The following is a 15,029-nucleotide window of genomic DNA, read 5'->3' on the forward strand; positions in this document are numbered from 1 at the left end:
GTGGCGGAGATTCACTCGTCTAGCGCAAACTGTCACCTCCAAAAAATCCTACCGATTCCCATCCGGTCTCTCTTTAGTGGAATTTTGCTAGGAGTTTCTCAGCAGGTCGAATCTAAGCGTATCCATGCATCTCTCTGACCCCGTTGTTGAGGAGGTACTGAAAGCGCTGCCTCCCCTCTCGCCGCCATGTTGGATCCCCCGAAACTTTTCAACAGAAGAAATACAAATGCTGCTGGGTATGGTGGTGTATACCTGTGATCCCAGTGACTTGGGAGGCTGAGGCAGGAGGACCACAAGTTCAAAGCCAGTCTCAGCAACTTTGTGAGGCCCTAAGCAACTTAGCAAGATTCTGTCTCAAAATAAAATTTAAAAGAAGCCTTGAGGATGTAGCTCAGTGGGGGTTCAATCCCCAGTACTAGAGAGAGAGAAGGAGGGAGAGGGAGAGGGAGAGAGAGAGAGGGAGAGAGAGAGGGAAGGAGAGAGGGAGAGAGGGCAAACAAACAAACAAAAAAGGAAATACAAATGGCTAACAACTATATAAAACAATGTTCAACATCTACCAATCAGGAAAACGCAAATCAAAAGTACACTAAGATTTCATCTCACTCCACTTAGAATGGCAGTTATCAAGAACACAAACAATAATAAATGCTGATGGGTATGTGGGGGGAAAGTACATTTGTATGTTGTTGGTAGGAATGTAGACTAGTCCAACTATTCTAGAAAACGGTGTGGAGATTTCTCAAAAACCTAGGAGTAGAATCACCATATGACACAGATATTCCACTCCTTGGTATTTGTTCAAAAGAACTAAAATTAGCATACTACAGTGATACGCCACCTCAATGTTTATAGCAGCATAATTCACAATAGCTAAATTATGAAATCAGCCCAGATGCCTGTCAATAAATGAATAAATTAAGCAATTGTAACACACACACACACACACACACACACAATGAAGTTTTATTCAGCCACAAAGAACGAAATGATGATGTTTGCTTGTAAATGGATGAAAAAGGAGGTCATCATGCTAAGTGAAATAAGCCAGACTCAGAAACTCAAAGGTTAAATGTTATGGGGTAGGGAGGAGGAAAGGAAAATATATCATAAAAATATATGGAAGATCAGTAGTGTAGAAGAAGGAGATCAAGAGGCAGAGTGGAGGGATAGCAAAGGGGAATGGATTATCAAAAAAAATCATGTTGTGTGCATACATGAATATACCACAAGGAATTTCACCTTCACATAAAGTGAAAAGAACCAATAAAAATAGATAAGTAGAAAAGGAAGAGTGGAGAACAAGGGAGGGGAAGGAGGATGGGAGGAGAAAGTGGGGGATCATGAACTGAAATTGAATTTCCATGTATTTGTGAGTTTTTAGGGAAGAAGCCAATTACTATGTATCACTATAATGCTTTAATAATAATAAAAAAACAGAGGAAAAGTGAATTCATTCTGTCTTTCTGAGCTGGAAAGTCTGTCTTCTCCTGCCCTTGAACAGCAGTGAGCCTTGTTTTGGGGCTTTCAGACTTGCACTGTGACTTACACCATTCTTTTCCAGTTCTTGGTCCTTTGGGTTTGGATTGGAACTATACCACTGGATTTCCTGTTCTCCATCTTGCAGGTGGTAGATTGTGGGACTTACCAGACCCCATAATGATATGAACCAATCCCTTATAAAAATTCTATTTCTATATGTCCTGTTTATATAAATCTCCTATATAAATGGAGAACTCTGATTAATACACTCATTTTTGAAGAGCAAAACCTGAAAAATGAAAGCTATGAATGTAAATTTACCATAATTCAATTAGAGAAAGTTTGTAATAAAAATATACTTAACTTAGTGATCAGAGGATTGACAAACTATGCCCCATATTCAAAAATTAATAGGTCCTCAATCTAGCACCATCCTTCTAGGTTTTTTGGAGGTGAAATTCATTTTCTTTGGGGTCTAGAAAAATTACTGAAAGTTTAGATAATTTAAAAAGTGGTGTCTGGCCCACAGTGAGATTTTTAAGGTGGCTTTTTATCAATAATATAAGAAATAAATGTATTAGGATGTAGTGAAAAAGAAATTCATTTTGTTGTGATAATATAAATTGGCACAGCCATTGTGGAAAACAGTCTGGAAACTTCTCAAAAATTACATAGAACCATCATATGATCCCCAAATCCCACTTCTGGGTGTATATCTGAAGTAAAATAAATCAATATCTTTTTTTTTTTTTTGGTACCAGGGATTGAACCCAGGGACACTTAAACACTGAAACACATTGCGAGCTCATTTTTTGTATTTTATTTATTTAGAGACAGGGTCTCTCTGAGTTGCTTAGGACCTTGCTAAATTGCTGAGGCTGGCTTTGAACTCACTATCCTCCTGCCTCAGCCTCCCAAGCTGCTGGGATTATAGGTGTGTGTCGCTGAGCTTGGCTATAAATCAGTATCAATACTTTAAACATGTGCTCCCATGTTCACTGTGGCATTATTCACAGCAGCCAAGATATGGAAATAACCTAGGTGTTCATTGATGGATGAGTAGATGAAGAAAATGTCCACACACACACACACACACACACACAATCGAGTGTTATTGAACTTTAAGAAGGAAATCCTGCCTTTTGTGACAACACGGATGAAACTAAAGGGCATTATGCTAAGTGAAATAAGCCAGTCAGAAAAAGACAAATACTACAAAGTATTACTTATATGTGGAATTAAAAAAAAAAAAAAAGTCAAACCCATAGAATCGAAAAGTAGAATGGCGATTGCCAGGGCTTGGGGTAGGGAAAGTGGGGAGATGTTGGTCAAAGTGTACAAACTTTCAGTTATAATATGAATCAGTTATGAGGTTCTAATGGACAATATGGAGACTACAGTTAGTAAAACTATATTATATACTTGAAATCTGCTGAGAGTAGATCCTGAGTGTTCTCACTAAATAAATAAATAAATAAATAAATAAATAAATAAGGTAAACTATGTGAGGTGGCAGATGTTAATCAGCTTGAATATAGTAATCATTTCACAATGAATATGTCTATCAATCATCATATTTTATGCTTTAAATATGTACATTTAATTGTCAATTTTATCTCAACGAAGCTTAAAATAAATAAATGATTAAATAAACGAATGGTGTCTGGTAGAATTCTCGAAATCCTAGGAAGTGATGGAAACTGAAATCCTCAAAAAGGATGAACTTTTTTTTAGGTTAAATCCATAATTTTAGCATTTATGAAGCCATTTTATGACGTGGAATTATTTTAAATAGTATTGAAATCATTGTACTTTTGTTGTCTTGGCCATTCTTAAAAGGCACTGAAAGCTTTCAAAAGAATTGATGGTAATAAATTTGTAATTGCATTTTAAATAGTATAAGGGAATTGAGTTAATCAAAATGTAATCAATGACTAAATGCTCAAGAAAAATAGGCTTTCAAAATTTCCTTTATTAGGTATATGAGTCTAATGAATTGATCATTAAACAAAATACTGATGGGTATTTCCACACACAAAAGTCCCACAGACATGAAAGGGCGAGCCTGTAATGATTTTAATTCCTGGAGTTATTAAACTTTGTCTCACCAAGAAAGATAAAGCAGTTGAGCCAATAATAATTAGACGTTTAGTTCTAATACATGGGTCTGAAGAGCTAATTACTCAAGGAGAAATTATTCTCTCATTCTGATATAACATCCATGGGGGAAATGGATAAGCAAGGGGCTTTTGTGAACTGTGAGTTGCTGGAATAACCTTGTGGCCAACTAAGCAACTTGGATATGGCCCTAGAAGGTTCATGAATTTCTCTCCAAAGCCCACCACCTCCAATTTCAACTCAAGACTCTTCTCCTTGGAGGGTGGAAATCACAGTGGGTGGGGTGAGCCTTCTCAGTTCTTCCTTCTTTATTCTTTTCATCTAGTGAATAAGAGTCATTTCTTTTAAAATAGGTGAGTCCAGAAGACACCTATCAAGTCTCATGTGGGAGAGTTAAAGATGATCAGGAAGGTGGTTTCTCTGGTGGACTTCAAGGCCATCTGTGTGCACATTCCCAGTCTAACAGGGAAAGGTTACTGTTTATGAAATAGATAGGTAAAATCCAAACACAATGGAGGAATCAGCCAGTCTAAAAGTCATTCAAGAGAGTATTTGTAAACATTGCCATCAATTTCCAAGATCATTCCAATTCAGCCATAGTGATGATTGACCATCCCTCATTAGAAAGCATGATTAATGTGGGGTTTTAACCAAAAAAGTGTAAACGTAGTCATTTTGACTGTAGTTCTCATGAAGTCAATCATGCTTAGCAGAAGGGGGTTCAGTGTGGAGTTGCATAGCTGCTTGTACTTCCCTACTGAGTAGCACCCTTCAAGCTTACAAATGTAGCAGGGGGCTATTTTTTAAATTAATGTATTTTCACTTTTAGAAATCCCTAGATACTTCTAATTGTCTTTTCTTTCTCTCCTCCCTTCCGAATCAATAGTGTACTTTGCTTTAGGGGAAGATGGATACAGCATACAACAAAGATGACGTTGTTATCTTTAACTTTTAAGAGTTTTGAGAGTCTGAAAGCCAAGTTGATTTTGATTTGTGAGAACTAAGCGCTTGAGATAAAAAGGGGCTTTTATTCTGAGCATCCGAGAAGGCACAGTTTGAAATAAGTTTGAAATAAGTTTAGTCTGAGCTTGGAAACTTAGATCTGAATACTAACACTGGAGTATAGAAGGATTAGGATATGGAATCTGAAACTCTTCCCCATATGAACAAATTCTACACTTGGTGGGGGGTGGGGAGGAGAATTGAAGAGGAGAATCAGAAAATTAGGTTGGAGCCAATTTTACTGTGGAGGTGTTGCAGTCAATGCCCCATGAGGTGTTGCTGTGAGTGAGGTAGGCAGTGATGTCTCCCTGACATTGATGGTTTCTGGGTATCCCAACATCATCCCCAGACTCCTTACCCATGTCCACACCTCTCTGTAAGTAGCTACTTTATTGAAGGTCCCTGAACCCAGTGTTGGATCACAGTGTCGCCTGCCAGAGCCCCGAAGTCTATAAGATCAGATGGCATCTGGACCCAACAAGAGCTCCGCATAGTCTTTTCAAAGAGGGGAATTCCTGTCTAAGGGAGTTTACTGACTTATTTAGTTAGTCAAAAGTTATATTTAACTGAGCAGTTTTTGAGGACTCATTATCTGGATCAGTTATCATGGTAGGTGTTGTGGTATTGCTATGAGGTGTCCCCCAAAAGTTCACGGGTGAGACAATACAAGAACATTCAGAGGAGAAATGATTAGATTCTGAGTGCTGTAACCTGATCAGGGGATTAATCCACAGATAGGGATAGGGATTAACTGGGTGAGAACTGTAGGCAGGTAGGGTGTGTCTGGAGGAGACAGCTAATTATAGAGTACCATGTCTTTGAGGTTTATATTTTGTCATTGGTATGCAGATATCTCTCTGTTTCCTGATTGCTGAGTGGCTTTCCTCCTCCACACCTTTCCACTATAATGTTCTTTCTCCCTCTGGGGCCAGAGCTATGGAGTTGGCTATGGATGGATTGAGAACTCTGAAACTGTGAGCCAGAAATAGACTTTTCCTCCTCTATGTTGATTCTTGTCAGGTCTTTTGGTTACAACGACTGAAAGCTGACCAAAATAGTAGGCAATGCTATGATCTTCCAAATTTTATGAACCGGAATTATAGATGAGTGCTTTATATGTCTGTAAAAAACACTACAGCATACGCTATATGTGTTTTTATAGGGACAAGACAAAATTGTCAGCAAATGGAGACCATGTGACCCCTCCCAAAACATGTGGTTTTGAGAGTTAGGTTATCATCTGGAGATGTGGGGAGCAAATTGAATCCATGGGAACAAATGGAAGACCACTGTGTAGGCAGATCCTATATTTGCTCAGTAGAGCCCTACTGGAAGATCTGCCTTCTTCTGATATGTCAATCTAATCATGTCAGCTCAGTCTCTTAAATCTTGCAGTGCTCCCCAGTGTTGTTTGGATAATGAAAACTGACAACACTGCACCTGCCTGACCTGACTCCAGTCTCTTCTGGGTCATGCTTTCTGGACTTGCCCCACATGCTTTCTTAAAGTCCTTTGAACTCATCGCCTACTTTCCTGCATTAAGCCTTTCCATATTCTATTTCCTCTGCTGAGAAGCCATTCCATTTCCTTCCATACCTATCACTTTTTACTCCAGATCTTAGCTCAAGGGTCAATTTCTTGCGAGTGCAAGCTCCCTGATCAGGTTGCATTTTCTGTCAGACCCCTCCTGCCATAGTGTACCTCTCTTTTATTGGATGTCTTGGAATTTTGCATTTGGTAAATGTCTGTTTTTTTGGTCTTTTTAAAAATATACTTGGAATTTGACCTAGAGGTAGTATACCACTGAGCTACATACACAGCCCTTTTTATTTCCAGATAGGGTATCACTAAGTTGCCCAGGCTGGCCTCGAACTTGCAATCTTCCTGCCTTAGCCTCCCAAGTAGCTAGGATTACAGATGTATGCTACTACACCAGGCTGAATGGTTGAATGTTTGTCTTTCTATCATAATTACAATCATAACAACAATAACAGCTAATACATATTAGATACTGTCTGTGCTGAGAACTCTTTCAAGGGATTTAGATACATGAGCTCATTTGATCTTCACAGTGACTGGGTGACATTGGAACTATCATTATCTGCCTCTATTTTATAGATGAGAAAACTGAGGCATAGAGAGGTCAACTTGACCAAGGTTAAATAGCCTAGGAGGATGGTGATCACATCTGTTTGGCTTGCCCTTGGGTACTGCTATGAATTAAATTGTCCCTTTCCCTAAACTAATACATTAAGACCCAATTTCCATGTGACTGTATTTGGAGATAAAATTAAATGAGGTCATAGAGGCAATGTCCTAATCCAATAGGATTGGTAACTTTCTAAGAAGAGGAGGAGTGAGAGAAATCTTTTTTTTTCTACCAGGACACAGCAAAAAGGTAGCTGTTTGCAAATCAGAAGGAGAAACCTCACCAGAACCAGACCATGCTGGTTCTGATCTCACACTTCCAGCCTACAGAACTGTGAAAAGACAAAAGTTGTGTTTTTCAAGTCACCCAGATCATGATATTTTGTTATGGACGTAGACAAATACCCTCTAGCAAAGTGTCTGAAATGTAGCAAACACTCAATTACTATTTATTGACTGCCTGAATAAGAGGATATTGGAAGTGAATCTCAGACTGTCAGTTCTGGTCATTAGGCTCCAGTGGTCACTGCCAGCCAGCAATGGGGTATGAGCACCAGAGTATGTTGAGAGACAGGCTGGGAAAAACAAGAGAAAAGAATCCAGAGGACAAACAGTGAGTAAAGAAAAAAAAAAGCATATTCTTTTTTCTGGTCTTGAGGCATGACAGTAGGTCTGAATGCATGCCAGATGTTAGGAAAAAGGGTTGCTAGTTGTGATTGGCAGGGTTCCTGGGAAGTGGACCCTAGATAGGTGCTCCAAATCCTACTCTCTTGGAAGAGGCCACCTGGGGAAAGAAAGCTGAAGGTCACATGTTGTGCTCATTTATTCAAGTTTATTTTATTTAATCTTTCTCCAGTAGATAATACTTCACCCAAAGATATAATTGGACTCTTCCAGGCCAAGGACATATTTCATGAGGAAAGAGCTTTCAGAAGTCTTTCTGTTCTTCTGGACTCAAGAGAAAAGCGAGCAGGGGTGAAGAGCATGCAAGAATGATGGATTTTTCTGGGCAATAGGAAGCTGTAGCTAAATAATGAATCACTGAAATGCAGCCTTTCTCTGGGATCACCCAGGCACGTTTTGAAGACTTGGTCTTTGGTTAAGCTCCAAATTTCTCATACTGATAAACTGTCAGCATCAAAGGGGAGGGGCATGGAGACAAAGCTCAGTAACAAGTATCCTTCTGTTGGTATCCAGGGAAGGACACTAGACTGGGAATCCTGAGATGTATTACAGTTTTGGGTTTTAACCTACCCTGTGATCCTGATCAAGGTTTTCCGTCCATGTACTCTGGTATTGTTGCTCTGCTGTTAAGTTTCTGTGACTCTCGATGAGGCAGAAGGTGTTGTCTGTGGCTTCTTCTTTGGCATAGAGGAGAGGAAGGATAAAGGAGGGACATTTTCTTAAGGGTTTACAGCCTAAAGGATCTGGAAAAGATCTTGACATTCAACGGCTCTCTGAGTCTGTCAACAGATATGGTGATGGTAGGTAGTAAGCATAATGGTTTCATGTGTAAACTATAGGGTACTTTTTGCTCTATGGAGAATTCAGTAATTCCTCTGGGAGGCATTGCCGGTTGCTTCTGGATGCTGTTCCTGCCTGGGAAATCATGGAGAGTAGTGGGGAAGCATGTCCCCTTTATAGATCTGTTTGCAGATGTGTGCCTGATACCAGAAAGGAGAGATGACCTTAGAGTCCTAGCTCCATGATGATGTATACCCGGTTGCACTTTAAAGGGAACAATTCTCATTGTGGAGATGAAGCAATATTATAGAGGCAAGATCACCTAGTATCATGCTAGAGTTTTTCTCACAATAAGCTCTCCCATCTCACAAAGTTCTATCTTGATCTGCTTCCATTCTTCCAGGGAGGGTAGGAGGAAAAATGTATTTCCCCATTTCATGGATGGGAGAACTAAAATAACAGGGCTTACAACTTTGTCCAAGGTCATGTAACTGGTCAACAGCAGGGTTGGACCTCTCAGCCTCATCCTTTTTGTTGTCATTAGTAAAGTACTATGTTCAACATAAGCTTTCTTTTAGTCTCTGTGTTTTTTTCCTCCTTTCAACAGCTCTGTCTATGTAGGAAGTTGCTTATTGATTTGTACTAGAGTTTCCTTGCGGAAGTCAAGGTCAACCAAAGAAACTCTGCCAGGTGAAGCCTCTGAAGGAAAACCAATTCTAGGGTATACGTAAGTCATCCAGCAACAATCATAATAGCTAGAGTTTGTCAAACCCTTACTGTGTGCCAGGTTCTATTCTCCTTATCTCTGTCCTCTCCATTAATCCTCACAATCACCACATGAGGTAGGTACTAACTTTATTTCTATTTAGCAGATGAGGAAACTGAGACTCAGGGAGGTCAAGTAAGTTTCCCAAAGTCACATCAGTAGTGGAGTTGTGTGGTGTTGACTTGGCTAAATGAAATTGTGTTCTCAGAACCTCCTTTCTTTCTGTGGTCCTTGACTAGGGCTGCCCAAAAGATAAATTTTCCTGGAAATTTGGAAGGTGAGAGTTAAATAGAAGTCTTTACTTTCTAAATGTTATTGTGATACCCAAGATGAGTTCTAGCTTTCCTCACGTATCATTTCTCCATTTCCAGTCTTCCTCCCTACGACCATCCCACCATCAAAGGCCTTAGACCCATCATGGGAGATAGGGCAATAGTCTTCATTGACTTTCTCACTGGCACTCTTTGTGGCCCACACCAGAGCTGGTCTTTGGGCTACCTGATGCCCCTTCAGTCTCTGACTGGCCCCCCCTATGCCAGTGCTTTAGGAGGGCTGGTGAGTGATTTTTCTTTACATTCCACTCCCTTTCTTGGGAGTTCTTCTCATAATTGTGTAAGGCTTAGTGTTATCTCAATCCCCTTTTCCATAATACCTATGGTGGTTGCTTTCTTGATTGAACTGTGGCTGATATATTGTTGGTGAAATACAGGGGTGGGATTTGAACCCATATCTGGCTGACTCCAAAGCCCACACTAATAACTCCTTATACAATGATTGGAAATGAAGAAAGACAAATTGTGCCAGCCAATCTTTCCAAATATAGATAATGAATTATAGTGATCTAAATAAAAATCATGGCTTTTCTCTCTTGGTGACACTTTTCACCTTTCGCAATTTTAAGCTTATTTGCATTGACAAAAAATGATTCCCAGTAGCCTTTCAAAATCAGAAAGTTTGCCAGCTCTAGTTCTTATTTTGATAGACATTCGCAGAGAGCCAAGTTCTTCAACTGTAGTATCACTGACAATTGAGGCTGAAGGATTCTTTGTTGTGGGGACTGTTCTTTGCATTGCAGGTAGTGTCCTTGGTTCCTACCTAACAGATGCTAGTAGAAACCCAAAATTGTGATAATCAAATGTCTCAGGGGATAAAATCACCCCCATCTGAAAACCATGGGTATAAGGCAACGAATACTGTGGAATAAGAGGGCAATTTCTTAGAACTGGAAGTCGCTCAAAGATTCTCCTTCTGTAACACTCTGTGTGATAAACAGCTCCCTCAGTAGTGCCTTCAGATATTCGTACTGTGAACTCATTTTTTATCCTCTCCATCCTCTCCCTGGTAGACTGTGTCCACCACCTATGAGCGCAGCACCTACCCTTACTGGACCTCATACGGGTCTCCCAACCAGTCTCCCTGTACGCTCTTCCCTCTTCTCATCCATTCACTCCATCAGAATTTGTAAAAGACAGCCCCATACAGTGAGGTTACCAAACCAATACTATGAGTCTTAGAGAGGAGAGGAGGGAAAGGGTCGGTGAGACTGTAGCTGTTTGGAATAACTATCAGCTAAAAGGAGAATAATGAGGGGCTAGGGTTGTGGCTCAGTAGAAAAGTGCTTCCTTTGCACATGTGAGGCACTGGGTTCGGTCCTCAGCACCACATAAAAATAAATAAATAGGGGCTGGGGATGTGGCTCAAGCGGTAGCGCGCTCGCCTGGCATGCGTGTGGCCCGGGTTCGATCCTCAGCACCACATACAAAGATGTTGTGTCCACCGAAAAGCTAAAAAATAAATATTAAAATTTTCTCTCTCTCTCTCTCTCTCTCTCTCTCTCTCTCTCTCTCTCTTAAAAAATAAATAAAGATATTGTGCCCACATATAATAAAAAATATTTAAAAAGTAAATAAAAGAGAGAACAATGAAGCGACCTGTGACAAATGTTAAATCTCAGCAGTGTTTGTGGCCTTCATCTTTTCCCTGAACTTTGTGAAACATTTTATGTTTTAAGAAATGGTAAAAGTCTATCAAACAGTTATGACTAGCAGTATGTTAAAACAGCAACTTTATCTTTTTAGGTAACACTCATATAGTTATATCAAGGCTAATATCTACTTTTGCCCCAAGAATAATATGCTCCTTTGTATGAAATAAGCAAATCCTAATTTGACTTGGCAGTTGATCTTCTTCCCTCCTCTACACTGGGCTGCAGGGCAGAAGCCTGGAGAGCATGAACAGTCCCAGCTTGTTCCCCTCTGCCTGTTCATTCCCCCTGCTCACTGGGGGTATTGCTTCACTTCTCAGTGATGTGGGAATGAGGAGGAAAAGACACATGTTTTGGCTTAGGTATGAGGTATCCCCCAAATTCTCATGTATGAGAGAATGCAAGAATGAAGAGCAAAATAATTAGATTATGAGAGTTTTTAACAATTAATGGATTACTCCACTGATATTAATTAACTGGGTAGTAACTATAGGTGGGTAAGGTATGGCTAGAGGAAGTAGGTCACTGGAGATGTGCTTTTGGGGTTCATGTTTTGTCCATGTCGAACAGAGTTCTTTCTGCTTCCTGGTTGCTATGTCCTGAGCTTCCTCATTCTGCCACACCCATCCACCATGATGTTCTGCCTCACCTTGAATCCAGAGCCATGCAGTTGGATGACCATCGACTGAACCTCTGAAACCATGAGCCAAAATAACCTTTCCTTCTCTAAGTTGTTCTTGTCAATTTTTTGCAGATCCTCCCTTTTTTTCCTATGTATGTGACCAGATCTGAGAGAAATTTCCAGGGGTTCTGTTTTTTCTACTGGATACAGTTGGCATCTACTCATCCCAGTGATCTTTGAGAGGAAGTCCCAGTGACAATGTAGCACTGTGGCTGTCGCTTTCAGCCTCTCCATCCCCAACAACTCTGAAAACCCTTAGATGTATTTCCTTGGTTTTCTCTATTTGGTAGTTTTTTGACTTTTCCACTCTACTTTCTCCACCCATCTAACTCCTTATCTGTTTGTCACTTTTAAACCTCAACAGATAAATGGAGTATGAAATGGAGCACAGTGGTCAGGCTTGAATTGCATTGTATCGTACTATACTCTATTAGATTTCTACCTGATGCTTGTTGCTTTCCATCTGTATAGCTATCTTCCAGTCTATCAATTATTTATCTATTTATTTTAATATTGACTGAGTACTTTCAACATTGAGTTCTTTGTCCCTTGCTTAAACTTACAACATCCAGTTTACACATACAGAAACTGAAACTCAGAAAGATTAAGTAGTTGAGATAATAGAGAGTCTGGTTGGCCATGTTCTTAACTCCTACACATACTGCCTTCTGAGAATGGAGATATGGGTGGCATCTAAGGGTACATGAGTGGTGATGGGGTGGGTGGAAAGAGAAAGTGTCCTGTCTCCTTATGTTTCAAAAGTTAAACCCAGCTTATTTTCTAGCCCTACCTTTGTCTATGCCACAAGTTTGGGTATACATATTAGAAAAGTGAGGGTTGGAAATGAAGGTTTAGCACGCTGTGAACATGCACACAATTCAGCAACCTATTTGGTGTACTCTGGAGTCATGATTTTATGAATATATTAGTTTCCTAGGGCTGCCACAACAGATTACCACAAACTTGGTGGCTTAAGACAACCAGAAATGTATACTCTTATGGTTTTGGAGTCCAGGATCAAGTTGTTGGGCAAGACTGTGATCCCTCCAGGGCCTCTTGGGGAGAGTCTTTCCTGGCTTCTTCTAGATCCTAGTGGCTCCTGGCATTCCTTGGCCTGTATACTAGCATCCTTCCAATCTGCACCTTTATCTTCAATTGTTCTTCCTCCTGGTGTTCTTCTTCCTTTGTGTTTCTGTGCAAATTTTCCTACCTCTTCTCTTTTAGTAAGGACTTGTCATTAGATTTAAAGTCCACTCTGGTATAACATAAGCTCATCTTGAGGTCCTTACCTAAATGACCTTGGAAAAGTCCCTTATTCTAAATAAGGTCACATTCTGAGGTTCTGGGTAGGCATACCTTTTGGAGACCACTATTTAATTCACCACAATAAGTTTATAATGCTAGATAAGTTTCTACAACCATGAAATATCATACTGTCATCGCTCTTTCACATATGATGTATGTGGATGGATGGGAGGCCCAGCGGACCATGTGCTTCTGCAAGCCAACAGAGTCAGATGACACTGAGCTGCCTTGATTCCTTCAGCGCAGCCTCCTGTCTATAAATAAGTCTATGCACTTTACAAAGCTAATGTGTCTTTCAAAGTATTCAGGCTTTTTGAAGATCAACCTTAAAAATGGGAAAATTGAGCTCAATATGTGTGAAAGAACCATATCTTCTTCATGGGAAATCTGGAATACACATTTCAGAGTGTAAGAGTTTTATACAGAGACATGAACACACAGCAACTAAGTGAAAAATCATTGCTGCTAATATGCCCATCCTAGGGACTTGCTCTATTTCCCAAGCAGTTTCATGAAAAACTTTTTCTCTGAACTGCCTGGGAAGAATCAATACCAACTGGGTAAATCATCACAGCCTACGCTTCTGCTGGCAGAGCTGGGGAGGACTGCTTGTTGAAGTGTCTGTCAGGACTAATGAGCACTTCCAGCAGGGTTTGCTCACCTTTCCTCTGACCAAGTTCAACTCACATTTCACCCAAAGAGGTGAGTCCCAAAGGCTCAAGTTTCACATGTCTAGAGGTACCTGGTCATATTGACCAATTTAATTTTTGGTTTCTCAGGAAATAGCACAGATGCCCATTTGTCCCGTGTTTGTCTTTTGGCAACGGAACATACTCAGTTTAGCTCTGTAAACATGTCCCCAGCAACTGCTTGGTGTGGGGTGCCATGTTTGCAGAGTATGGGGTAGCCCAACCCTCTGGGGCTGCTACCTGGGGGACCCAGCAAGTAAACAAGCAGAGACAGGAAGGTAAGGGCTATTGCATAAGACTGGACAGGACTCCATGGCAACCCACGTAGGCATTGATAAATGTTTTAACATTTTTTATTAATGCAAATGAATTAACATTTCTGATTTTTTAAAAAATAGAGATGTGAAAAAAATTAAAAAAGAAATAACATTTGGCCTATATCTACATCTATGTGCACCTTGTATCTGGGCCTGTGTCTCTGCATGTGTCTACAACTTTATCTATAACTGTATACACAATAGGCTTTTTTCTATAAGTATAGTTTAATAACAAGATCATTCTGTGTATGTAATCATGTGTTTTGTTTTTATATACTTGTTTACTTAACAATATTGCCATATTTCCATATTACATGTATTCGTCATCATTTTTACGACTTATATATTATTCTCTTATATGGACAGAACTTATTTAACCAGCCTCTTACTAATGTGAATTTCATTTTATAGATAAATCTGCATGAATCCATAATTTTGTCTTTTGGGGAAAAAAATAAAATCGAAGTCTCAGGGATAAAGTGAGCTGTATGTATAGAGCTTTTGCCACAAAGGAGTAAGGAAATTCTCCTGGGTTGAAAAGCAGAAAGAGGAATAAGAAGATGTGAGGATGTGACATTGGCATGGGGGCTTCAGGGAGGAGCACACTGTGGCGGTCAGTGGGTGGACAGGAGAGGTAGGGCAGTCTATGAGGAGGGAAAAAGGACAGAGGCTGGTGCAGGGTGTGTTCAAGGAGTTGGAAGTGAGGCCCTGGGATAGCAGTGTGGAATGTAAAATAGTGCACACAGAGCTAAGGAGTGCATTCATCATCCCAAGGGGCCAATAAGTCTCTACAGAGAGAGAGCATGGGATGCAGCACTCTGAGTGTACCTGAATCTCCAGGGTTTTATGGTTCGAAGTGCGCACTCCCTGGCCTTTCCTTCTGGAGGAAACGTTCATCCTTTCTCTTTCCCTTTGAGAATCTTATGCAATAAGAGACGTGAATGATAGGTAATGTTGCCTATAGTAATAGCATGGAGTCAGGAAGAGAAGAGAAGAATCATCATTAGGGATGAAAGGGAGCTGCTGAACATGTCTGGGTAGAGGCGGCAGATTCCAACTTGAGGACGAGTCT

The sequence above is a fragment of the Marmota marmota genome, unplaced genomic scaffold (assembly GCF_001458135.2).
Source record: "Marmota marmota marmota unplaced genomic scaffold, marMar, whole genome shotgun sequence".
NCBI lineage: Eukaryota > Metazoa > Chordata > Mammalia > Rodentia > Sciuridae > Marmota > Marmota marmota.